This window comes from Psittacula echo (genome assembly GCF_963264785.1).
Source record: "Psittacula echo genome assembly, chromosome: 1".
Classification (NCBI taxonomy): domain Eukaryota; kingdom Metazoa; phylum Chordata; class Aves; order Psittaciformes; family Psittacidae; genus Psittacula; species Psittacula echo.
Window position 1 is genome coordinate 66,772,197 of NC_137735.1, and position 25,417 is coordinate 66,797,613.

Below are 25,417 nucleotides of genomic sequence, written 5' to 3' on the forward strand. Positions count from 1 at the left end.
AGAATTCTCTGGTAGTCTTTAGTGTGTGGATAGCTTGTAAGCTGATTACTGCACAATTTAGGCTAATTAAATGAATTGGTTGATGTTGCTGCTTCTACAGTGGCAGGTAGTTTCTGTAATTAACCTAGATGTGGCAATGAAGATGATTTCTTGGAATATAGTTTTTAATTAATTAATACAAAAAAGGATGGGGATGGAAGAACAAATTCCCAGTGTTACTATGACTTATTTCAGGTCAATAGAGGCCAGAAAAGCAGAGGCTTCACTATTAGCTTCACCTACAAACATTTTTCAAGGAACATTCACCACTTTCTACAGACAGTGTACTTCCTTAACAGTCTTCTGCATAACAAAAATCCAAAAACTATCCAGAGCAAACATGTGACAAGGAAGTTCTTCAGTTCCTTTTTTTGATTAAGATTTTTTTTCCCTGGCATAGAACTGGTTAGCCAAAAATTCATTTTTCTTCTTGTTCAAATTAATGTGAAAAAGGACTGGAGAGCTCACTCCAGCTTCCCTCAGGATGTGCTCCAGGTATTTAATTTGTTGTTGTTAACTTCAGTATTCTGATGTTCCTTTATTCTGTCTTTCTGTTCTTTCTCCTTTCTCTTTTTTTTCTCTCTCTTTCCAAAGAGACTTTTGTGAAATAATAGCTAGCAAATTTCTATTTCCCATCTGTCTTGTATATATATTTGTTGGACCATCACCTGGTTTCAGGGTAGTGTATTGTTGTTTGAGATGCCTGGTTACATGAAGAAGGTTAATTTGTTCTTAAATTAAATGAGGAGGAGGAGTTAGGCTTAACTCCTGACAAGCAGAGTATGTAAGACTATGTATGTGCATGACCTCTAATAAATTTTGTTGTATCTCTGTGATGATATGAAGTTCCTATTGGGAACAACTGGAAATTCCTTGGATGGTGGTAAGGAGTGTTTTTGTGCCTTCACAGCACACATGTTTTTACAGTAGCTCTGTCTCAGTCCCTGCCCCATCTCCCCTTCTTGAACCCTCCACTTTCAAATTTTCCATCTCTTTCTAAAAGGGAGAATGCTTCTAAATAGAATGTGTCATGGCTAGACTGCAGATATCTGTGACTGAGGCTGTTAGAAAAGCAGACAGAAATTAGACAAGCCTGTAATACAAAAATTACTTTCTCTTTATTTTTCTCCTAATTGTACTATTAAATGAAACTTCCCTCTACCAACAAAAATGGTTTATATAGAAACACAGCGATGATGGTTTGTTGCAAATACCAAATTACCTTTTGCCAGAACAAAAATCCTTGGGCTTCTTGTGAATTCCTATACTTGAAAGCATTTACTCTCTGGAGCAGCATTAAGTTTGTTTGAAAGCTGCTTTTACCATAGGGTCTCTTGCATATACTGGGAAAACTCTAAGAATTTGGAAGGCCTAGTTGATGGAAAACATCTTCCCAGCCACACAGGCTAAACCATGTTCCTCCATCCTAATACTTGCAGCAAATTGGAGCATGGCTTTTGTGTTCCAGTGGGCTATGCTGGCGTGGATGAACAGTGTGTTATGATGACTTTCACTGGGTAAATAGTATAGAATCATAGTGCAGCAAAACATGTTATTGTGAGGCTTTAAGGACATTTTTAACTCTTCAGTTAAGGGCTTCCAGAAAGACAAAGGCTATAAAGATACAGTGTAAATGCCAAGTTTTTAAAAAAGGATGCAATACTTAATTTAGGTGGAGGGTGACTGGGTCTTGGTAAAGATTATTATCATTATTATAATTATTTTTTAATGATAAAAACAGCCCAAAGCAAAGGAGCTAAGGCAAAGAACATGAGTAAAGACATTGGAGTCACAAATGAAGTAATGTTCTTTCCTGATCGAGAATATGGCAGCGTATCTTTCTTTGATTATTTTTATAAAATGGATGTACTTTTTGTATCAACAATACAATGCAACCCTCCAGTCCTGAAGTTGGAGTGGGGAAGGATGGGCAAGTGAAGGCAAAGATGGGATATGTCTTCTGGTCACCTGCTGCCCAGGCTTTCCTCATGTTTCACTGTAGGCACTGGCTCATCATTCTCAAATTACAAATCTTTTAGTCAACTTCCAGGTCTCTTGGAATTCAGGAGGATGAAAAGACAAAATCCTCATAATTGGGTTAGATTTAAAAGGAGAAGACAAGGTAATTCAACCTGCACACGCCAGCCCTCCACCACAAGCTGCAATCGTGAAAGTGGGTCCAGTGAAATATCAACAGTGTGCCTGTTCCTCTAACCCCTCTGTCCAACCACATCAACAGGAAAAAAAGAATCTTGAATATATGCAGCTTATGTAGATTCAGTAAGGCCTCAAAATTTCTTGATGATAACTGAAATCAGGCATGAATTTTGAAAGACTATTAAATACAGCTTTAAAGGCCATGTGGAAGTCTTGACTATGTGCACTCAGATTTGTGCACTCAGAGTAATCAAATGTATATTTTGACCACTAATATTTGCTCTTTTGATAGCTAGTGCTCTTTTCCAAAACCTGCAATTATTTCCTGGTTTTGACTTGCTGTCCTGGGTTCAGCAGCAGCAGTCAGTTTTTCTCCTTCTTAGCAGCTGGTGCAGCGCTGTGGTTTTGACTTTCGGCCTGGGAATAATACTGATAAAGCCGATGTTTTCAGTTGCTGGTCAGAATGTTTACCCTGACCAAGGACTTTGTGAGCCTCATGCTCTGCCAGGGAGGAGGAGAAGCCGGGAGGAAGCAGGGGCAGGACACCTGACCCAAACTAGCCAAAGAGGTATTCCATACCATAGCACGTCATGCCCAGGATGTAGAACTGAGAGTCGCCCGGAAGGGCTGGAACGCTGCAGGGTGGGGGCGAGGTACCGGTCGGTGAGTGGTTGTATTCTCTTCCTTGTTATTTCCTTTATCATTATTACTATTGGTGGTAGCAGTAGTGATTTGTGTTATACCTTAGTTATTAAACTGTTCTTATCTCAACCCATGGGAGTTGCATTCTTTCGATTCTCCTCCCCATCCCTCCAGGAGCAGAGGGAAGAAGGGGGGCCGGGGGGGGAGTAGACTGCGTGGTTCTGATTTACGGCCTGGGCTTAAACCACGACACTTTCTTAAAGAAAAAGTGTGATGCTATGCAGCAGCCACTTTTGACACGTATTCTGTACTTTGCATTTAGATATTAAAAAAAAAAAAAGTTTTAAAATATTAAAAAGAAAATAAAGTATTATGCCTGCTTGCTGCTTGTTTGAGTGGCGTGCTAGACCTTCTGTGCATGAAAGCAAGGAAGGAAGATAAAAGCTAAATATTAGTCTGCTCAGAACAGTCACTTTTTCCTTCTGTACCAGAATGGTTGCTCATTACAAATACCAGACTGAGAATATTCACTTGTTAAAATACAGCCTGATACAAACAAAACCCCACCAAATAAAAAAATGACCAAACCCCTTTCTAAGTGCATCTTTGTTCAAAATAAAGACAGAAAGAAAAACTGTCTAATTCCCAACAAACTCTCCATTTCCTGACCTGCTATATTTCCCTTGCCCAAGAATTTTTTTAAGATTCTTGGCTGGTAGGTGGATGAGTGCCCATTTGTGTCTTTGCCACCCCTTAATTTTTAGTTAAAGTTACAAATTAATTTAGATTTTCCTCTTCATCTTGTCTCCCTTTTTAAGTTTTCCAACATTTGGAACTATTTCCTTTTCACTCATACATAAATTTACTTTCTTTTAGCTGAGCTGGTAGGTTTTGTTCTTTCTTCTTTCTGTGCTTCTTCAACCTTTTCCTTTTATTTCCTTCTCTGTTTATTTCCCTGGGCTGCTTTCTATCTTTCTGATCCCTTTCAGTAAATTTTAGCTATCCAACAAATCAAAGCCAACTGCAAGGATGCTTACATCCATAGAGCAGCTGTTGTAAGGAACATAATAACTCTCTTGAAGGAGTTGATAGAAACACTGCCAACCACCCAAGCTCAACCAAAATCTGATATGGTGGCGGGATGGAGTCTTTGCCAGAGCAAAAAGAAAGAAAGTGTCCTGCCATTTGGGTGGGTTATTAATGTACTTTTTTTTACTAATTTAGAACTTATATATTTATGCTGTCTGTGAGGGTAATAGAAAATCTATGTTTCATGGCGTGCAGCACCCATATGCCAAGCACATGGCCAGCTTTTACATCCTTGTATTAATGTAGTCTTTGTTCCCCAATATCTAATAACACTTGGCATGATATCAGTCCTTGCTTACGGATAATAAAACCAAGACAGCAGTAACTGTAATGGTATTTTTAGGAAAATACTGGAAATGGAGGCCACTCTTTTATGACACTTGGGAGGTTTTTATGAAATTTTCTTTGTTAAATTTATGAAGCTGATGGTATGAGACATCCCTTGAAGGCTTCTCTCTTTGGCCAGGACAAAGCTGATGGACTGTGTAGTGAAAGAGTTACAGGCCTTACTAATGATAATATCTTGTTGGAATGCCTCTGTTTGTCATAACTGTAGAACTGGCAACCATCTGATTTCATACTGGCCTGTTCTTAAGGTATGCTTTATTATCATTGTCAGTGTTCTCTGCTTCTCTGAAAAATGCCAATGCAAAATAATACGAATGCGTAATTTTTCCAGCACTTGCCCCTGCATGTATATTATTCCTAATGAGGAAATGAGATTTTACAGCTTGTGATGCGTATGCAAATGATCTAATAAATTTATGGTTTAGTTAGAAAATAGAGATATTTAAGCATATATTTGGAACACATTTACAGAATAACATTCTTCTGTTTGTCATTTTTTTTTAAGTAGAAGTACTAAATCCTCAACTTAAAGAATGATTCCATTGACTCCATTTTATTATCTCTTAAAAACTGCAGAAAATGTATTACCTTAAAAATTTAGCTACCTCATGCTCTAGCCTTTTCACAGTTCTGAAATAAGGAATGAGAGAAGACAATGTGAGGTGGTAAACAACTATTGAACCTCACATTAGTGTTGTGCACAGTACAAGTTTCTCAACTATCCTGATTTTCACTAAAGCTAAGCAACCCAAGTTGGGAACCTGCTGGAAGTGCACCTACCAAATGAGATGTCTGTTTGGAAAGGTAGAAAACTGGTCTATGAGTATGAATGGGTATTTTGCTATTTGCATGCTAAGAGACAGGGCCAATGGGTGTTCCAGACATTTATCTTAATGCTGGAGTTCACAAAAAGGCAGGTATTGAGTTCAGTTGGGCTTGATATACACACTGAAAAGAGATGTGTATCTTTAGCTCTCTTGCTCTATGAGCTTTCCTACTGATGATGAAAGTAAGACATTTCCTTACAATTCACGGTGGCTGCTTTATATCATCAGCTCCAGCAGCCCATCATCAGATCCTGTGATACACACTGGGCTCAGATTGCCAGTGCTATAGGTAAACATGTCAATACGCTATGTTTTTCCCCTATAAGGTTGGGGGGGGGGGATTTTGCTTTACTTTTTCAGTAACATTATGTTGTAAATAAGTAGTCTGAGGATAGTTATCTTGGAGATTAGCCTTCCTAAAACCCTCTACATTCTGGCAGTAGATGCAGACATTTCTAAAAGAAAATACCTGTAGAATACCTGAAGAATGATGAATATGTCTTTGCTAAACAGCCATGTGTAGTAGTGTATTTATCTACACATATAAGTGTTTTGTATGGATGGAGGAAGAAGCTGCATGTGTTTTCTACGTATGTAGGAGGGCCTTACAGTGCAAACAGATGACGGAGGTTACTTGTGACTGAAACAAAGTGTGCAAGTGGTCCCACCATACCTGGGGTTTAGCTCTGTATAGATCTGTGTAGCTGTTCGTTAGTAATTTCACACCTGAGAACTAGCTTTTGACTGCAGATGTTGACTAGTAGGAAATTGACTGGTCTATCATGAATTTATTATTGAATTAAAGTTTTTCCATGTTACAAGCCTTTTGGTTGGTTTTGGTTTTAGTCTAGCCTTAAGCCTCAGTTTCCCTTTGTTTCCAGACCTTCTTTCTAAGCTGACTGTTAATTTGAAGCACACTGCATTCAGTCTTATTTGTCAAACAAAGGGGGAAAAAACCTCCAAAACACTGAAGTCTGTCAAGAGATACAAGCTGTGAAAGAGTCACCAGGAAATACGTCTAGCAGAAATACTACGATCATGCTGATGCTGGGGATGGACTCTTCGTTAGAGACTGTAGTGACAGGACAAGGGGTAACAGGCTAAAACTTAAACAGGGGAAGTTTAGATTGGCTATAAGGAAGAAATTCTTTACTTACAGTAAAGAAGGGTGGTGAGGCACTGGAATGGGTTGCCCAAGGAAGTAGTGAATGCTCCATCGCTGGCGGTGTTCAAGGCCAGGTTGGACAGAGCCTTGGGTGACATGGTTTAGCGTGAGGTGTCCCTGCCCATGGCAGGGGGGTTGGAACTAGATGATCTCAAGGTCCTTTCCAACCCTAACTATTCTATGATTCTATGATTCTATGCTGATCATTTTTCGTGCATTTTTTCAGCAGAAATAACGTAATTCGTCAGGATACGTCTTTTTGCAGCCTACATGCAGCAATAGAGTGTCAGCCAAACAGCTAAGTGGAGGTTTTTTTAAACTGTTCCAGTTGATAAATAGGTTTAGGTTTCAGCTTGCAACTAAGGCAATTTTTCAGAAATCTGTTTCCTTCAACACTTTTTTCACTGTTGCTAAATGACTTGAATTTTTGTTCAAAGACACAATTCTAAGTTGCAGCTACTTAAAACATCTTCAAATTGATTCCAAAGCTCATAGACTTTGTATAGCTGTAACCTCAGTTATTACTGGAATTATTTGCAATGTATAATCTAGATTTGCTTCTAGTTAGCAGGAGAGTCCTATGCTGGATTTCGCCCTACACTTTTTAAGAGCATGAGACAATTCTCATAGAGATAATGTTAGTATAAGAATTAACAACGTTAAAGCAAATTAGAGTTCTGTGGTGATTTTGATTAGAGGTCAACTGGGCACTTGTAGAGAATTAGATCCTTTAATCTAAAAGTTTGTTTGTTTCATCCAGTGCTGAATTAGTTGATTTCATGTCATCATCCTTCTGTAATAGAAGTATGTAATTATATAACAAAATAGATTTTTATTTTTACAGAAAATGTCAGAAACCATAATTTTTAGCAAAAAATGCTAGCAGGATACACTTACCTGTTATTAAATTATCTGTTTCAGTAAGTAGAGGCTTCTTAAGTATCTTGAAGTACTCCTTTTTGAAAATTTCTATTTATTATGTAGAAAATCATCAGACAAGTGGATGGCAGAGTCTTAATAGTTCTTGATGACAGCAACTTTTTCCTTGTCTATTCTTATCTTGTCTATACTTTGTCAATTATAAGCAATGAAAATGTTCTGAAATTAAATGTTATAATCTTGAATTACAGCCCATACTGCCTGCATCACAAGGCCTAATTTCATTAGAAAAAATAATGAGCTTGAAGTTTGGCTTCAAGACCACTTGTTGCGTAATTACCTTTGCTGCATCAAAGCAGGATTTGCCAGCTCACATAATAATTTTACAGAATACTTTTAAAGAGTTAATTTTCCAAACCAGAAGAAAATGGCAACCTTAATTTTTTTGGCCTTGTACATTTTAAATAGCAATACATTCATAATTTGATATTTTTTTCCAGTTTTACTTTGTGCAATACAAAATAACTACTGTTTTTAATAAATTATTTTCTTGAAAGCAAAGAATAGAAGCTTAGTCACAATTTCCAAATATTTTTGCACCATTAATCAATACACAATTCATGGTATAATATCTTCTTTATGTGATATTACATGTTGCCTGCATTTACTAGGAAATGCTGAATTCATTTTGTGCTCTTTTCTGATGTTGACAAGCCCATACTAGCATTGTTAGAAAGGGTCAGTAATGCAAGACTAGTGTGACCTGCATAGACCCTCCCTTTCACAGCTTAATCCCACTCCTGACAGAAATAATCTTTTCAAAAGTAATCTTTGAGAGTTAATAGGTAGCTTAATTAGAGGGCTGGTGTGCTAAGACATGGGCTTTGACCTGTGAACTATCCTCCAGCCTCTTGGAAGACATGTGCCAGTTAACTCTGAAAGGTCTGGGAGAGTGGACTATTGCAGTTCATGTGATGCACCTCTGTCCCTCATACCTGCAGGTGAAAAAACAGACTGGCTTTAATATATTTAAGCAGTGACCACGAGGAATTCTAGTTGTGCTTTGCGGACTAAATGTAGTATTCAGGATACTTTTTCTGTTGACAGAGCAGGGAACGTGTTAAAGAGACAGCTGTTCTGACTGAGCTGGGCTTGGATATCACTGGAGAAGGAGAACTACGTCATATATGAGAACTCCAAATTCCTAGAGGTGATCATCAGATGCAGAGGATATCTGCAGGAAACCTCTTTTATCAGTAAGTAAATCTTTAATGTTTGAAGCTTCTTGCACCAGAAAAGGCGGCTGCTAAGGACCTGCTCCGTCATTGTTTGTTCCTTTGTCTACATAATAAATGCCAAATAATGAGAATAACAGTGGTATAGAATTTTATTGTTCAGATGTGGCTGTGTGTTTCATTTTCCACTGCTGCCACCCAGAAATCTAAGCGAGTATGTATGTTATTAGATGTAAGAACAAATCAGTAAATTGAAACTTCTGCTGTTTGTCCAGTGTCTTTTTCCTGAAGACACAAACCAGAAATTGGGCTACTCTGCTTTGTTTATTTTGGCAGAAGGATACATTTCAAACACATTAGCTATAAGTAAGCAAATAAGTTCTTGAAGTAGCTGGTCTTTGTCTGCAAACCAAGTTGTGGAGAAGTTAGTTACAACTCCTCACTTTACAAGGGCAGTGTTATGCTGGTCTTTTTGCTATGACAAAATCCAAAAGCTATTAGAAATTCTCAAAGGGTCATCTGCTATCAGAGGTGGCCAGTGTAGATTGCACTGACGTTAAAAGTGTGCTGTCATGGGATAGCAGGGTATCCAATCAGGACAGCTCTGCAAAGTAAACAGAAATCATAGAAATCTTTGCACCAATGGAGCGACTCAAGGAGCACTGAGCAGAAAGGTCTTTTCTCCCTGATTTAAAAACAAACAAAAAGACAAAAGGTTTAAAGTTTTAGGTTTTTCATCATTTGAACCCATGCATGAAAATTTTTGCTTTGCACAGCACAACTATATCAAGCTATTATCTGAGTATTAAGTAAATCAGGCATTTAAAACCTAAGCAGTTGTAGAATAGAAAACTGTTGGGAATTATTTAGGAATTGAATAGTTGGAGAATAATTTCATATTCCACAGCCTTCAGAAGCTGTTTGCTAGCCATCAAATTCTCCCACAAAGACATAGGACATTGACTTGAGAAGGATTCATCAGTCTCAACTGGGGAGGTAAAATGACATGTAATTGCTGTTGTTGAACCTTAGTAAAAAGATGTTCATATATTTGAACTAATGCTGGATTGAAACCCAAGGGCAGTAATGAATTTCAGGACCCCATGGTGAATTACAGATCTTTGCTTCATTACGTCCACAGTCGGATTCTGCCAGTACGTGTACACCTGTAATTAAACCAAACAAGAAGCCTAGCTGTATAACTATGCAGGCTTAAAAATGTGTAACAATTCCTTGTATTTAAAAAAAATATTTTCTGGAGCTATTTTTATGTATGGTACACTCTCACTTAAAAAAAACCAAAACAAAAAACAACCAAACAAAAAAACCACAACAAAACAACAACAAAGAATTGAGTGCTTGTGCTGCATTAAGTAGTAAAAGCTGAATAAATTCCTATGTCAGTTGTAACACCCTGCATATGAGTTTCCAATAAAGCACATTTGTGTTTCTGGATATGGTTTTGCTCTTTCAGAACATACATGGTTTATCATAATTTTCTCATGCTACAGCAAAAGCCATCTGATCTAAATAGCAAGCAAAAGCTATTTTGAGTTAAAACCTCATCTGCTGCTTTACTTTAAACTAAATGAATTCGCCTCTAGCTGTAGAATCTGTATGCAACTACCCTTTCTTTTTTTTAAGATAAGAATGTGTAGCCTTTTAAACCTGTACAGTAAAAGATGTACAGCACGGAGGATGGATATCTAAGTAAGTATTGCAGTTTAGAGTTACACAAAGAGGAAACAAAGGGAGTGGGAGGGAAGCAGCAAATTTGCATAGTGTGCTGGACCAAATTAATCCTGATATTTTATTGTTCTGTCATATTGAGCTGCAATTCCACATCAAACATCCTGTTGTTTACTCACCTAGCTAGGAGAGCATCTGCAGAAGCAAGACTTGAACAGATACAAAAGTCTTTAGGAGTTATTTAGTGTACAAGTGAAAGTGATAAAAGTACTTCACAGATCTTAAATGTGTGTAAGTACAGCACAGATATTGAACAGTAACAGAAACTGGAAAGTAATAATCTTGGCTGATGCAGATGATGGTGAGGATGAAGAAGCAATTTTGTTTTGCTGGGACTTTCCTCTTTGGAAGTTTTACTGATTGAATAATCTTTTCCACTGAGTTTTTGGGTTTTAAAACATCTGAAAACATGGGTCTGGGATTTGCTTACTCAGTAGAAAAAACAGCAGAACAGACATGAACTAGGTTGAAGATAGAGTGTAAATATGTATCATGCATTTTGGATTGCCCTGTTATTGCAGTAGGAGTTGAGGATTAAATTTTATTTTCTTTACTGGTATAAGACTAGATGGCTGTTAGTACAGCAGAGTCTGTGAATACAAAAGTTTACACAGGTATAGGATTATCTTTGTGACAATACTATAGATGAAAGAATTTGTATACTATCAGATAAAGAATAGAAACAGTTAATAGAGGTTAATTTGTCATGCACAGTAATTACCAGTGTGTCAAGATTTATGCACTTCTAAGGTAGAAACGCAAATCTTCCTTTTTTATTATAAAGTTGGAGACACAGAAATAAAGTATTTATACTATTAGACAGAAGCAGAAGAAAAGCCATATACTTCATTGTCATACTTTGTCCATTCTTTTAGTCCCTGTCTAAATCTTTCCCTATGCCTGTATCATATGGAAAGATAGCAAAAGTTTAAACTTTATTTGTTAAAAACTGTGCTCTGAAATGAATATTCTCCTAAGAATACACCACTTTATAGGACTATTTCCATTTTGAATAAACAGACAGGAAACAGGCTGCCACTCTTATTTTGATCTGACCTGGAAATGGACTGCTGCCATTGGATTTACAGGAAACTGGACAACCTTCTTTCTCAAATGTGTAAAATTTGAGTTTCAATGAGTTTCACCAGTTCTGTTTTTCTGCAGAATGATACCTGGATACACCAAACGTTTCGAATACTTACACAGTACTGTGAGTGTCTGTACACTGGCTAAGCATATGTACTTACCACTCCTACAGTGGATAGTCTTACAATCTGTTAAAGAGAAAAAGATGATTTCATAGGAATGTGCCCAGTTATGTCTGAAAGATGAATGCTTTGGGATTTTTGTTAGTACTGGGAAAAATGGGTTGTTTAAGCAGATAAAATTTCTCATTGTAAAGTTCAGTGTGCTAACAGCTGAAGTATGCAGACTAAACTTGGAATGATTGTTAAACTTAGCAAAGCAATAAGCCTTTGCTGAGGTTTTTAAGCCTGAATGTGCCTCTGTCCAACTGGAAAAAAGCTGAACACAGCTTTGATACTGGATACGACTGTATTCGCACAATCCTTTGGTCGGGTTAGTCATGATGGGGCGCTGCGTGCCTCTAACAACAAGGACCAGGGAACCCTACAATGAGAAAAAGAACAAAATTGACAGACAAAGACTTTAAAATACGTGTTATAGAATTATTTGCAGCTTTAAGGGGTAATAGTAAACCTGTTTTAGCCTGCCTAAGAAAAAGGAAAATACAGAATTTTATTATTAAGACCTGATAGTGTTCCAAAACTATTTGTAATGGATAAGTGACCACACAAAGCAAAAGTTAGCGTTGATTCAGGCCATGATTAGCTGTAATATAAATTAACCTTGAACATGATACATATTTTTCTCATTTGTGGGCTTTTTTATATTACAAATTTTTACAGAAATGTCCAGAATGTTTTCACCAGTTCCAGAATTTTACACTTCTATGAACTGCTTAGCAGTTCTAATAAGAAGTAGATAACCTTACTACAAAGTACTAGGCATAGTCCTTCATGTGTAATGGCAAACTCTGAGGTTGAAACCCATTTATTTGTAAGTGCAGATAGTCAAACTGTAACTGGTTGATTAAAGGGCCATATAGCAGATAAGCTTGAATAATTATCCCATAAGTGTTTAAATATCTACAGAGGTGTTAGATTACCTCAGTAGCACCTCAGTACAGTCAATGGAGATTTTGTCAACAGCAAGGTACGGCATTTTTGGCAGTGCAGAGAAGTGTGCAGTTGCGACCACATACAGGTATATGTATATATACAGGTATATATGTATATGCAGCATGAGTGTGTTCCTTGCTATAATAAGGAACACAGAAAATACTTCTCACACTGTTTCTAATTAAAAGTAATTTGAGCACAATTACTTTACTGTTTTGTTCACCCTTTATGAGATTCTCTTAACACTCCCTGTCATACATGTAAAAGCAAATACCTGGTGCTAATTTTATTTGCAGCATTCCACATCTGACAATGATCAAATACAAAGAAGCAGGTTGTTTGTTGGTGTTAGTATTAGTATTGCTTCGCATTAGTAAGATTTGAAGTAACAAACATATTTCTTGTCAACAATTTAAAAAAAAAAAAAAAAAAAAAAGAAGAAATTTTGAAGAGAAAAGGATTGATTTTCTTAGGTCAAAGAAAGGTGTAGGTAAATGCCACAACTTTATTGTCAGTCATTTTGGTGCTGCCACATGTTATTGAAAGTTGAAGAATCAGGTATATTAAGTGATCTGAAATGCTTTTAGTCGCATTAAGCTTTACAGTGAGAAAGAAAGCCACTTAAAGTGTCATGAAGGAAAGCAGTCAGGTATGTTGTCAGAGTTTCTGTTAGTGGAATTACTGCTGTTCAAATATTTATACAGAGTGGTTCACAAAGTATATGACATATTTCAGAAAAAATATTCCATCAGTAAATATAATGTCACCATAAGGTGCGATAAATAAAAAACAGTTCAAACATTATTGCATTCTCTTAGTTACTATTCCAATTTTGAAAGTCTGATACCAAAGCACAGGCAGGAGTGGAAATTATTTATCTTCCTGGTGGTTCTGTTGAGATATCTCCTGAAAGCTTTATAAACCTTGTGAGATCAGTGGTACCCACAGTGCTGTGTCTGTGTGAGGATGGAGGAGAAAGCAGTTTCTTGGTTTTATTGTTTCAGGATTGAGGTTTCTTATGCATATTTGGCTTAGTGCCTTTCAAAGAGAGACACCCATCTTGCTGCATTTTAAATAAGTGGTACTGTATAATGGCCTTATATTGGAAAGCAGCACACATTACAGTGACTTTTTTCTGGGAAATGCATTAAAATTTTCAGTATTCTGTACACAGGCTTATTTTCATCTCAGATTACAACTGTAGAAACTTACCCCTATTTAGCATCTGAATGATTCAGATTTTCACGACCTCTACTCAGGTGTGATATGTTTTGTGTGTTATCTGGAGGAAGGCATTGATCAAAGCTTGAAGTATGGTTTGGGAGGCATATGCCCAGAGAAGTCCTTAAAGGGAAAGCAGACTTTATAAAGGAAAGAATCCTAAAATTTTGTTGTCAGTATCATAAGGAGGTGCTCGCTTGAGACTGCCTCAAGTGAAGATCCATAGCTCCTCACAGAGTCATGTTACATGCACATAAGAGCCAGAAATAACTCATTATTAGGTCTCAGGACTCTTCAGTGACCAGTTGCATGTAGCTTAGTGCATCAAAAAGTTTAAAACCTAAGTATCTCTACAACTGATTATTACTCCACATTCTCATAGCATCACAGTAACATTAAACTAAACTGTTAATTCAAGAACTAAAAAGAAAAAGAAACAGCAAGTTAGTAGTCAGGACATAATGTTATCCTTTGATCTAGAGCCTCTCCAAAACAGAGAACAATTCAGGTTTTTTTGGTAGATCCTTGTTCCTAAACCCAGTAAGCTTCGAGTTGCTTATCATTTTTCAGTAGCGTGGCTGGGAGCACGCTGTAATGTCTAGCTGAACAAAGAGTCTGGTTGTTCAGTGAATGGCTTTGAAGAAATAGGTGCAAACAGCTTATGATTTCCTAAGAAAGTCGACATCCATGTTATTCAAGTGACATCACAGGTAGAACAGGTTTCAGGACTATAGCTTGAAAAAAAGAAGAAAATAGAAAATTGGCTGGTTTTCCAGACCAAGCTAACACTGAGAGCTATTAATTTATGAAGGAAAATTAATTTCATATCAATAGTTTATGGCATTTCATAACTGAAATCACTGTTGTTTACTAAAGATTACCAGTTAGCTCAGATGCTGTTCTGCTTTCTTAGTTAAATCTTTGGTAATTAATGCAATGATTTCTTCACTGATCATCCTAAAAGAGAAAGAAAAGAAGAGCATAAATAAATAAATGACCTCCACTTTTAAAACTGCTTTTCTTTTTTCCTATTTTTTTTTAACTTGGTGATCAGCTTTTGGAAACAAAACTAAGGTATGTGTCTTAACGTCTTGTCTTGGTAGAATTTAAAGGGTACTGAGGTTATCTTTGGGCTCCATAATAAGGATGGATTGTGTGTCAGAGAGAAGTGATTGATTTGCTGTAATGATTGAGTCACAAGTATCATCTTTCTTGAGGGTTGAATCTGTATGTATACAAAAAGAGATACAGTTGTAGAGATACTAATTTTTTAATCTTATTTTCATCTGCTTCTGTTGGAAAGTAACAAAAGTATTTGCTTGTCCAGTGTTTTTCATTGATAATGAGATTGAGAGACTTTGGATCGTTGCAGAAACCATTTAAAGTCCTCTCATCAGAAGATTTAGGAAAAGCACAATTTAAGATGACAAGTTAGGGTGAGTATAACAGAAATTGGAAAGAATAATATGACTGATTATTGCATTTCCTTAATCCATATTTCAAAACAAATATCTTGTTATTGAAAGGAGCAGCACTGATGTCTGAAGTTATAAAGTTACAGTCCATACAGTGGTAGGTATAGTATGCACATTCAAGGGGTGGGGGGGAAAGCTACTCTCCCAGTTAAGGAGGCTGGTATTTAAAGGCCAATTCAGGACAGTTATCATGGACTGCAACAAGCTGAACTGCTTGATCTCTTAGAATTTCAAAAGACTTTACAACCTGTACTTGAAAATCCGTTAAGCTGTGCCTAAGGGAAATTGAATGGGCTTTTGGTATTTGAAAGCAGATTCCTATGTAAATATAGAAAATCAACCAGTCTAATTTTTATACTAAATCTAGAATCTTGGGCAGTCCTTCCTGAGAGGAAGAAGGAATGGGAAAGAATAGATGATACTATATTACAAATATTTTAATTTTTTTAAAAAATATGAATAATAATTTTCTTTTAATAACAATGACTCTTGATTACTCTCACCAGAGCAAATAGTTTGCAGTAATCGTCTTCATGAAATGTGCTCAAAATTTTAACAGTTTTTGTCATGTTGTAGTTTCTCAAATTTTTTTTCCACTCTTGGTGGAGGACCCAAATGATTTTTCTGCCCACTCAGTTGAAGTAGGATCCTGATCCCAGTGACACCAATATAATCAACCTGTAGTGTTGCTATTGTCTTGTGCAGAGTTTCTATGCTCTACAAAAGTTGGTTAAACAGAACCAGTCGCCAGTATCAGCTTGTAGGGCATCATTAGTCACTTAATAATCCGTTAGCCGTGACAAGAAGGCATGTAAGTTTGGATAGACTACTACTCTTCTCCCCACTGTGTGGGAAAGACTTCAATATGAAAAAGTGCGTAGCCAGTGGGAAGGAAATGTGATGATCTTCAAATCGTTACCTGTCACAGCAGGGGGAAAAATGCCAAAACTGGCAAATAACTGGTTATTTAAAATGGTGATTGGAGAGGTGGGAGGAAGGTGGGGAGAAAAAGTTGTGTTGGGGTACTGCTTTAGGCAAAGCAGATTTTCTTTGAAAACAGCTTGGAGTATTTGATTGACATAAAATGAGAGATTTGACTTTGACTTGTGATACCCTTTTTCTTAAAACACAAAAATACTTCAAGAATTAAAAACCAGTTTTTCAAGAAGAAAGCCAACACCTTCAGTCCCCCAAAGGCTGCTATTTTTAGTTAGAAGTAAGTCCTGCGGTCCTGATGAATAGATCTGTCCCTCAAAAAAAAAAATGTTTTCGAAGACCTTTGTGTTTTGTTAAGCTACTTAACCCTTTCTCAAGTGTCTGGTTTCATTGTCTAACCTTGCTCTTGAGTTTTGCATGAAAAAGCTTGGCTTTGTCAGACATGCTTTTGGCTGAGTAAGAAAGGAATTGTTTCAGTCTGTTTCAAAAGGTTGAAAATTAATATTAACTCAGTCTTCTTGCAACACTTGTACCTTCCTTAATACTGGGTGCTGAAGATCTCATCTACTTCTGCAGCCTGCAGTCTTTGTGATAACCAGGGTTTGCTCTGATAGCAAAGTAATGCAAAGGTTCACAGTTTAGTGCCTCAAGAAAGTTACAGTAAGTGTCCAAAGATGCCTGCAAGCTGCAGCGGTAACATTTATATAGATATGGGTCAGATGGTGTTCTGGTGGTTTTATACTTACGTGGAAGAAGTGGATAGTGCCTTTAGGCAGATATAAAATTCTCAATTAGCTGAGCAGTCTGTCTGTCCCTGTTGAGAAAAGAGCTTAGCTAGATATTCTCCCCCATTCACAAAAGAACATTTATTTAGTTTTGGGAAGGTGAGACCCAGAATGTAAAAAATTATTACTAGGATATAAAAAAAAAAAATTACTAGCACTTTTATTATTGAGTTGTTTTGCATTATATAGAAAAGCTTGTGTATTTTTCGGTGCTCTCTTTGGCACACTGAGTCATTGGAAGCACTGTCCCTTCTGTAAAACTGGCTTTAAGCTCAGTAATAAACTGAGCTCTGGAAAACACCAGGTAGCCAGAAATTAAAAAAAATCTCTATGGACCATGACATTTTACTCTAAGCTTCCATTTCCCAGCTGTAGGAGACAACAATCACAACTTCTAGAGCTTTTCAGAACAATTTGCATATTCCCAAGAGGTACAATAGAAGTGCAGCATATTAGACAAGTACTAGGTTTTGTGCGACTGTGCTAAAATAATGTTGCTGTTGTATTGGAGAGATCCTCTACATTGAGTTAATATCTATTAGTAATTACATGCAACACAGACAAAATGTGTCAGGCTTTATTGATACTGAAAGCAAGATAAAGCCTGCTATTGTTTAGGTGACAAAAGTAAAGGAGGCCGCGTATTGAATTTAGTGGACTCTATCCATTACTTGGTAAAAATAGCAGGTATTACATACCCCCAGTATGTACATCATTCTTCTTGATGGGTATTCAGAAAGGCGACTAAATTGGCACTGGTTTGAGACAGTCTTGTTTAATCTCTTATGCTGAATAACAAAGTCTGCTTAAAACCAATTTAATATTGACCTTTTCAATGACCTGGGTTTGCAACTTTTTGTATTCCCTGTGAATAAATAAAGTGAGTTTGCCACACTGAAGGGAAAAACCAGCTTGTTACCCTTTAACCTGACACATCTGTGTCAAATGTATGCTTTGAAAGCAATTAAAAAAAATAAAGGTCTAAACTCTAGAAATCCTGCCTTTACGTTTTAGAGAGAGAGGAAAGTATATTTAGGTATATATTTAATAGTAAATAAAAAAAAAAGATAAAATCTGGTTTACTTAACAGGAATATAATGGAAGAACTTTCCCATGTCTTATGGCTGTGTTATGCTATGTAGTCACAATTTTTGAACTGGCTCTTTTACTTCAAATGGTGAACAGCCACAGCCAGCTGTGGAAGATCTCTGTCAGCTGAAGATAAGATGAAAAATATATAATCCTTTATTTACTTAATTCACTGAGTGTTTAGTTTGTTTTTTAAAGAATAAAAAAACCCACTTACATTAAGTAGTAGGCAAGTGAATGATAGTACTCATGTAAATGGACAGTAAATATTACTTGCAGGAGATTGCAGGAGAATTTGCAGGAGAAATTGGGAATGCTTTTTGTTTTTTGTTGCAGCTGTTAACATATTAAAAGTCAAACTGCAGTTTGAGCACTAAAAGTCGGAGTAAGTGCCAGTTTAAGCAAGTACACAAGAGCAGGCTAAAAGAAACTCCCTCAAAAATATGTGCATTTCTGTCTGTATTTAGAACCTGCTTTGTACTTTGGTAATACTGAATATTGAGTGGATGAAAGTGCTGGTTACGTGAAGATTCTTGTCTGGCGGACTGGAACAGATTTGTCCAAAGCAGCTTTTGTCATGGTGCATTCCAGAAAAACAGAATCAGCGTCAGCAGAGGGTGAGTTACCCATAAAATTGTCACACAGATTGCTTTAGAGTATATGAGCATGAAAACGGGATATCTGGCATTCGCTTTCATTTATCTTCAGTTTACATATGGGATGGAAAAGTTCAAAGACATCAAACATGGATTTATCAGGTAGAAAACATGGTATTTGTATCCCCGTTGTGTGTGGCAAGGACAGCTTGGCTAAACTCACTGACTTTCTGATGCAGACTTCAGAATGGATGTGAATAAAATGATTGTTAATTTACTTGCACCTTAACTGAGGGCAGAGGTTGGGAGATACAGTTGGAGTGAGAGTATTGTCTTTATGCCACTGACTTTCCTCAGAATAAAACCGAAATTACAGCATAAATCTGCAGTTGTACTGATAGCACCATTTCAGGACATTAGCCAAGGAAGCTTTTAAGGTCTCTCAGTTACTGTGGAGAGAAATTCTGGACCTTGGTGTGACCTCCAGTGATTTTTCTCTGTCCAACGCTGACCCAAAATACCCTGAATCTGATGACTCTCTCTGTAAAAACTTTTTTTTGCTTCTCAGTCCCAGCAGAAAGCCATTTTCCTTGTCAAACTTCGGGAATGCTTAGGCCGGCCAAAATTTTGTGGTGCTGTTTAAACATGTTGCTTGCTGTTAAATAAATTTTAAGGTGCATTTATATCTACTGAGTGTCAAAGAGATCAGTTGCATTAATGAGATTTAATGTATGTGATGAATATGTGAAGACTCACCATTCAGGTGAAAAAATATGAATTTGGTCTACAGGATTTTCGGTGTTGGTTATAAAATAGCGAACTGATGTTGCGTTTCTAATCTTGTATCTGTAGGGTTTTTAAAAATCACTTCTGTTCAAGCCTAGTTATGAGATTTGAAAAAAGAAAATCTGTTTCACTAAATATTTTGCTAATTTCAAATATTTATAGATATACACAAAAAAAATGAATACGGTTGTGTATGAAATGCCTATGCACACAATATTTGATTAAGGAAAGAGTAAAACCTGTTCAAGAACTGTGGTCTCCATAATGCACAGATCTGACCAGGGAGGTCAGCTTTTATGCAGGTGAGTGTTCCTTGCCTCTAATCCAGAGGTTGCAGAGTGATGTGTAAAAATAAAAGGTACAGTTGCTTTTAAGTATGTGAATTTCAGCATTCTGTGACAAAGAAGGGAAAGGATTGCTGTCATTACAAGCAACAAGTAAGATATTTAAAAGGGGAGATAAGGAGGAATGCTCTGGTTAAAAAGAATGCAAAATTATGGAAATAGTCAGAATCTCAGTGAAACAATGAGAGTGGAAGGAAGAAGTGAAATTATTCATCTTCCAGTTTAGATTTAATAGTCTCATAGCACACAAAGGTCATTCAAGGTGTTTTCACCAGCAAAAGAAGCTGCCTGCTCTTTTGGTGATGAGGCAGTGGTAACAGCATGATTTGCAAGCACAGTGGTCTAACCCAGTGGCAAGACACTTTTTTTTAGGGTACAGCTGGAATTATTCTGGGGCAGACATCTGCTCCTTTAAAGTTAAATAGCTTAGTAAAACCTCATGTACATAGTCCAGAGTTGAGCAAAAGGGTTAAATTGCTGTGGTCATTAAGTTTGTTGTGTGTTGTCGAGGCTGTAGCCTGTTACTGCAGTTTAAGGGATCTCATATAAGTTTTAATTGTGCTTGATGGCATAAAAAGTAAATGATGTTCCAGATAGGTATTGGTGTATATGTTGTACTGCATGTACATTGTTTCCAAATTTATTTGCATGTGACAAATCTAGATTAAATTTTCTCCAAGACAGCAATAGAAACGTTTGCAAACGTATTTCACAAATGTACAAGTGAACATTAACGTATTGCGGTCACTGACTATGTAAGTTTTGTTTCTTCCCAAACAGCTGGAGTTGATTATGTGGGCATCAGCCATAACCTGGATTTTACACCAGGAGTCAACACGCAAGTGTTTTGGGTGATTAGCCTCGATGATTTGGGCCAACCTATTCTGGAGGGTCCAGAGAACTCTGAGTGAGTTTTCTGCATGCAATGCTCAGGGAGCCTAACGAAACTACTGCCATTGTCAATGACACCGTCTCTGACTGTGAGTATAAAGGGGGCCAGGGAGAGTCTTTTCAAGGGTTTCTCCTTTTTCTGTTTTAAGTGCACTTAGGAGGTGGAAGAGCTTTTTTGTCATAAATTACTATTGTGTAAGTGAAGTGATAGATATTTATCCCAACTACACTATAAAGATTAACAGCTGTGTGCTGCAGTTTTTCAAATAATAATGCAGCTACTGATCGTCATGCTGTTGCATGAAGCTGTGACTATATAGACTTTTCTAGGGGAGCATTAAGGGAGGAGGGAAATGTAGGTGTAAAGCTTTAAAAGTAAGCAACACTTAACACAGCATCATTTAGAGGTTCGCCAGCACTAGGTAAATAAACCAGGCTGACTTTCAGCAGTCTCAGGTTTCTGCAAATTCACTGCACTTCAAAGACTTAAAGTAGCTATATTGTTTTTAGAAAGCTTGTTCTCAAATAGAACTCTGAAGAGCAGTTACAATTTTACTGTGAAATACTCAGTTGTTAAAGTCAGTGTGAAATATGATGCTGGCTTCAGTTGTGGTCATCTTCCCTTTTTGCCCTTGTAGTATCATGCACCTGCTTCCTCTCTGTATCAAATTTAAAAGAGAATGCGTTATAGGAATAATCCTGCAGCTCAGAAATGGCTCAAATGCTGTTTTTTAAAAAATCACCAAGCATTAGCTACTATGAGAAGACTGATGACAGTACTAAGTTGGCAATTATTTGCTGTAGACCAGTATTCGAATTCATCTAGATTCAAAATCTGTGTTTAAAAGGCGTGTGTAAATTTGAACCTTCTTTACTGCGAAAGCTTAGCAAATAAAATGCTAAGGTAAAGAAAATTACTACTTTGTTTGTTTGTTTGTTTGTTTTAATCAGGCAAAGTGGTTAATATTTTCTGCCCAGGTGTTTGGGTCCTTTTCAACTTGTGCAACATAGTTTGTTGTCAGTACCCAAAGTGCAATTCAAAGAAACAATGTACCTGACAAAGGAAAAAGATGAACAGCTGATGGTCCTCATTTATCAAAGTGGTGGCGTTAACCATAAATCCACAGTGCACTGCTATACTTGCCAGGGTTCTGCCCAAGTTATGATGGTCTACAAGGAGAGGCCAAATACAGATGATTCTGTAGTGGTGTTTCTCCCAGGTAAGCTTCTCCCATTGGAATTAGAAAATGTGTTATTTTTGTCTGATAAGTAATCTGATGTTAAATGAGAGCTAGACCTTCAAGACATTCTGGGAGTTATTATACAAGTTGAGCTTCTATGGGTGAAGAAGAGGGCTCAGGACTATTGCAAGCCTGAAAAAGTGTGAGGTTTTTGTTTTGTTTTTATCCTGGTCTTTTGTGCTCCTACGAAGAATAATGTCTTATTCTCACTTCATACCTTTCTGTAGGAGAAACTGAGAAGCCCTGTGTGGTAACTCTGGAGGATGATGAAATGTATGAGGGAGAAGAGGAATTCAAATTGGTGCTTCGAACAACAAAAAGTAATTCTGCTTTTAGTGCTTGCATTGGCAATCAGAAAGATACCGTGGTCAAGATTAAGAATGAAGAAGACAGTGAGGTTTATATTAATTGTGGGTTTTATATGTAGCTGCAAATGGGAAAATAGAACTAATCCCGTCTACTGTATAGTTCAGCAGTCTTCAAAGTACCCAGTATCATGTTTTTCAAAAAGCTGTCAAGTATTTTATTTTTATGTTTTGGATTTGCACCTTTTTAATCTATTCTGAATGTGTTACTGGCTCCTCCTTTTGTGAGATAATGGGAAGAGAAATTCTCTTGCTTGTTTCCATTTATTGCTCCATATGTGTTGCTTTTGTAAGTGTATCGTTGATCTGACTAAGTTGAAAGAATCATGGATGCCTTCGGTCAAATTCACAAAACTTTTAGGAATGTAATAGGGACTTTTATATACAGATCATACAGATTATGAATCTGAAAATGTCAAACAATGTGTAAAAAACCCAAATCAAAACGAAAAACCCAACCAAACAAAACCCCATAATATAATCCATAACGCAGCAAAATGGACTTGTAGAGAAATTCAGATTTATCCCATACCTTTGACAAGGCACTAGAATAAATAACTGCTTTCTCCAAAAGCTAAACATTTTTTTTTCCCTAAATATTCCACTCTAGACTCCACTAAAACAAACACTAGGGGACCAGATATTCTCCTTTTAATAATGGCTACAAATTTCTATCTGAATTCCAGTTTCCAAAATATTTCACTTTGATCATTCCACACAACAATCAATAAACCAAACAAATTAATAGCCAATTACTTTGAATTTTCATGTTTATTATGACCTTCTCATTTCTTTCGGACTATCCACTCTCAGAGAAGGTATTTGCACTTGGTCTAGTTGACATGAGTAAATTATTATCCCTTTTTTTTAATTTTTTTTTTGTTTTTTATTTCTAATATTCAGAGGGGTTTGTGACTTTTTTTCTCACCTAGAACCAGTGATTAAATTCTCTGAAATGAAACGCAACATTCAGGAGCCTCAAGAGCCTGGAGAAACTGCACTAGTAAGAATCCATGTTCTACACCTTGGTGATAGCTCCAAAGTATCTGTTTTCAGAGTGCATGCAGAGGATGGCTCAGCCATAGCCACCTCAGGGGAAGACTACAACCCAATGTCAGAACATAAGGGTTTCATTGGGTGTGGAGATGAGAAATGTTAGTTTGCAAAGTACCTTGCTGTGAATGAATGCTGGACAGGGAGCTGAATTCTTGTTTTGATAACCAAATGGCAAGTACTGTACTTTAGGCAGAGTCCCTGATTTGAGTGCTGTCTATTTTTGGTTTTCTCCAAATTAATTTTGGGGACTGTATTAGCATTGGATTGGACATGAGATACTGTTTGCTCTGGGCTACTTTGAATTTCCTAACCTGGAATGCAAACTCATGATTTCTTCATACAAATGAAATTTCAGCGTAGCTTAGGTTGTTATCTACCCAAGTTATGTGTTTGAGTAAAAATCGGTTCTTACGCTTTTCCTTCAGGTTCCCTTGGGTGGCAAGAGGGTTGGGATATTGTTATGATAACTGAAGATGATACAGGAATAGGCTGAAATTTCTGGTTCTCTTATTTTAGTGCAGTTGTCTAGTTTATTCTGCTTTCAACATCCTGCAGTATGGAAGAGAGATCTGCCCCTAAGGACCTACAGTAAGGAGTGGTGGGATACTTTTCATAGAAAAGCCCATTCTTAGGGGCTGGCACCCAGGTCTCCCATCTACCAGGAAAGAGTCCAACTTCAAGGTTACAAACCCATGTTCTCTTTCTGTGACCCACTGCGTTTTGGTTTGCTTTCTTCATAGTGACATGGTTTTGATGGAGTGTCACTCTCACAAGAGCAGTTTCTAGCATGGTGGTTATGCAGACTCCCTAGGGGAGTAACTTTTCTACAGTGTCTCCCAGGGAGGTATGACCCTGAATACAATTAAAGTAAAATGAGCAAACAAGGTCTTTGATTTCTTGCGTGTTTTTGCTGTTGACTGGGCTGGTGTTAGACATGGGTACCACTTCCTCCTCACTTTTAGCAAAGAATGACAGTCCTCACTTGGTTCCTGGATGAAGGACATCAGGAGCCTATTTGTAATAGGTCATTCTTGTCTTGGGATTTCATGTAGATGAACATGTCTCCTAAAGACCTAATGCCAAGTATGTAGACTTCTCAGCTCAAAGTGCAGGTGTTTTGGATCCTGCTTTAAATATGCAGTGCAAATGGAGCCTGAGGCTGTACCCATACTGGCATAATAAGATCATTTCTTGCCATGCAGACCCACCCTGTTGAACTTTGCCACTGAATTAAGATCTCTGCATGCAAACTACCTCCCTGTTCCACACTAATTCTGAATTGTGTCCAGGAGTTGTTTGGAAGAGAGCTAGTTAGCTTGGCACAAAATCACGTCAGGATACTATGCTTAGATATTATTTTAAGTTTTCTAACAAGTTACCAATATCGGCTTGTATGTATTTTTTCTGTCCAGCAAAAGTGGGTTAGTTTTACTAAAAAAACAGATACTAACAGCTCAGACTACTACACTTGGAGCAAAGCTGTGTTATTGCAGTGGAATACGTTACTTGAGCACAATTGACAAAACAATTTTTTGCTCTAGATTTTGCATTAATTTGATGGGCTGTTTTTAATCACATATTGAATTCAGAGAAGGAGAAACTGAGCATTCTGTTGAGGTAGAGATTCTGTGCAATGGTGTAAGAGAAGTGACAGAAACGTTTACTGTCCACCTGGAAGCTGATGAGAACATGGTAGCACAGACAGAGGTAACCACTGTTGACAACAAAAGTTGCCATTTGTAACTATTTTTTCTTTGTTTGTTTGTATAAAAACATCTAAAACCCCATGTACTTACAGCATGCATGACAGCCTGCTGGTCCTGCTCCTGTGGTTAGTTTGGTGCATGCCTATCTAAATACAGGTATAGCTGTAAATCCACGCACTTTGAACAAAGTCTAGAAGCCTTTAATTACAATTTTTATGTATGAACTACTATATACTTAACAGTGTTTGGCAGTGGGAAGTGCTCTCATTCTTTCCAAGTTACTGGTACACATCTTATGAGAGCATAGTGCACTCGCTGGCCTGTGGAAACCTGTTTTGACTACATATGGCAGAAAGTATCAGAAGACTTAAAAATGTAAAAAAAGAAAGCAAGAAGCCAAGCCACGCTGTGATGCTTTGACCAGTGCTCTGCACCACTTCGTGGGCTCAAGTACAGCTCCATGAGGCCTTCTTCCCCATTCCCATAGTAGGAGGTCTGTGGGCGTAGGCCCCTATTTTAAAAGCAGAGGCTCTAAAGCTAACAGAGTCTTTATACTTAAGCTGGTAAAAGCTTAAAGTGGCTGTCAAGTGAGGTA

At 37.2% G+C, this 25,417-nt stretch overlaps 1 pseudogene across 1 annotated transcript in view; it reads left to right on the top strand.

Moving 5' to 3' along the window:
• LOC308232805 (FRAS1-related extracellular matrix protein 2-like) overlaps window positions 1-25,417 on the top strand; it is a 52,957-nt pseudogene that overhangs the window by 16,931 nt on the left and 10,609 nt on the right. Inside the window, exons 6-11 of the transcript in view lie at window positions 18,305-18,454; window positions 20,344-20,543; window positions 21,477-21,674; window positions 21,923-22,087; window positions 22,993-23,218; window positions 24,529-24,533. The product of the transcript in view is annotated as an FRAS1-related extracellular matrix protein 2-like (transcript). The remainder of the gene's footprint in view (window positions 1-18,304; window positions 18,455-20,343; window positions 20,544-21,476; window positions 21,675-21,922; window positions 22,088-22,992; window positions 23,219-24,528; window positions 24,534-25,417) is intronic.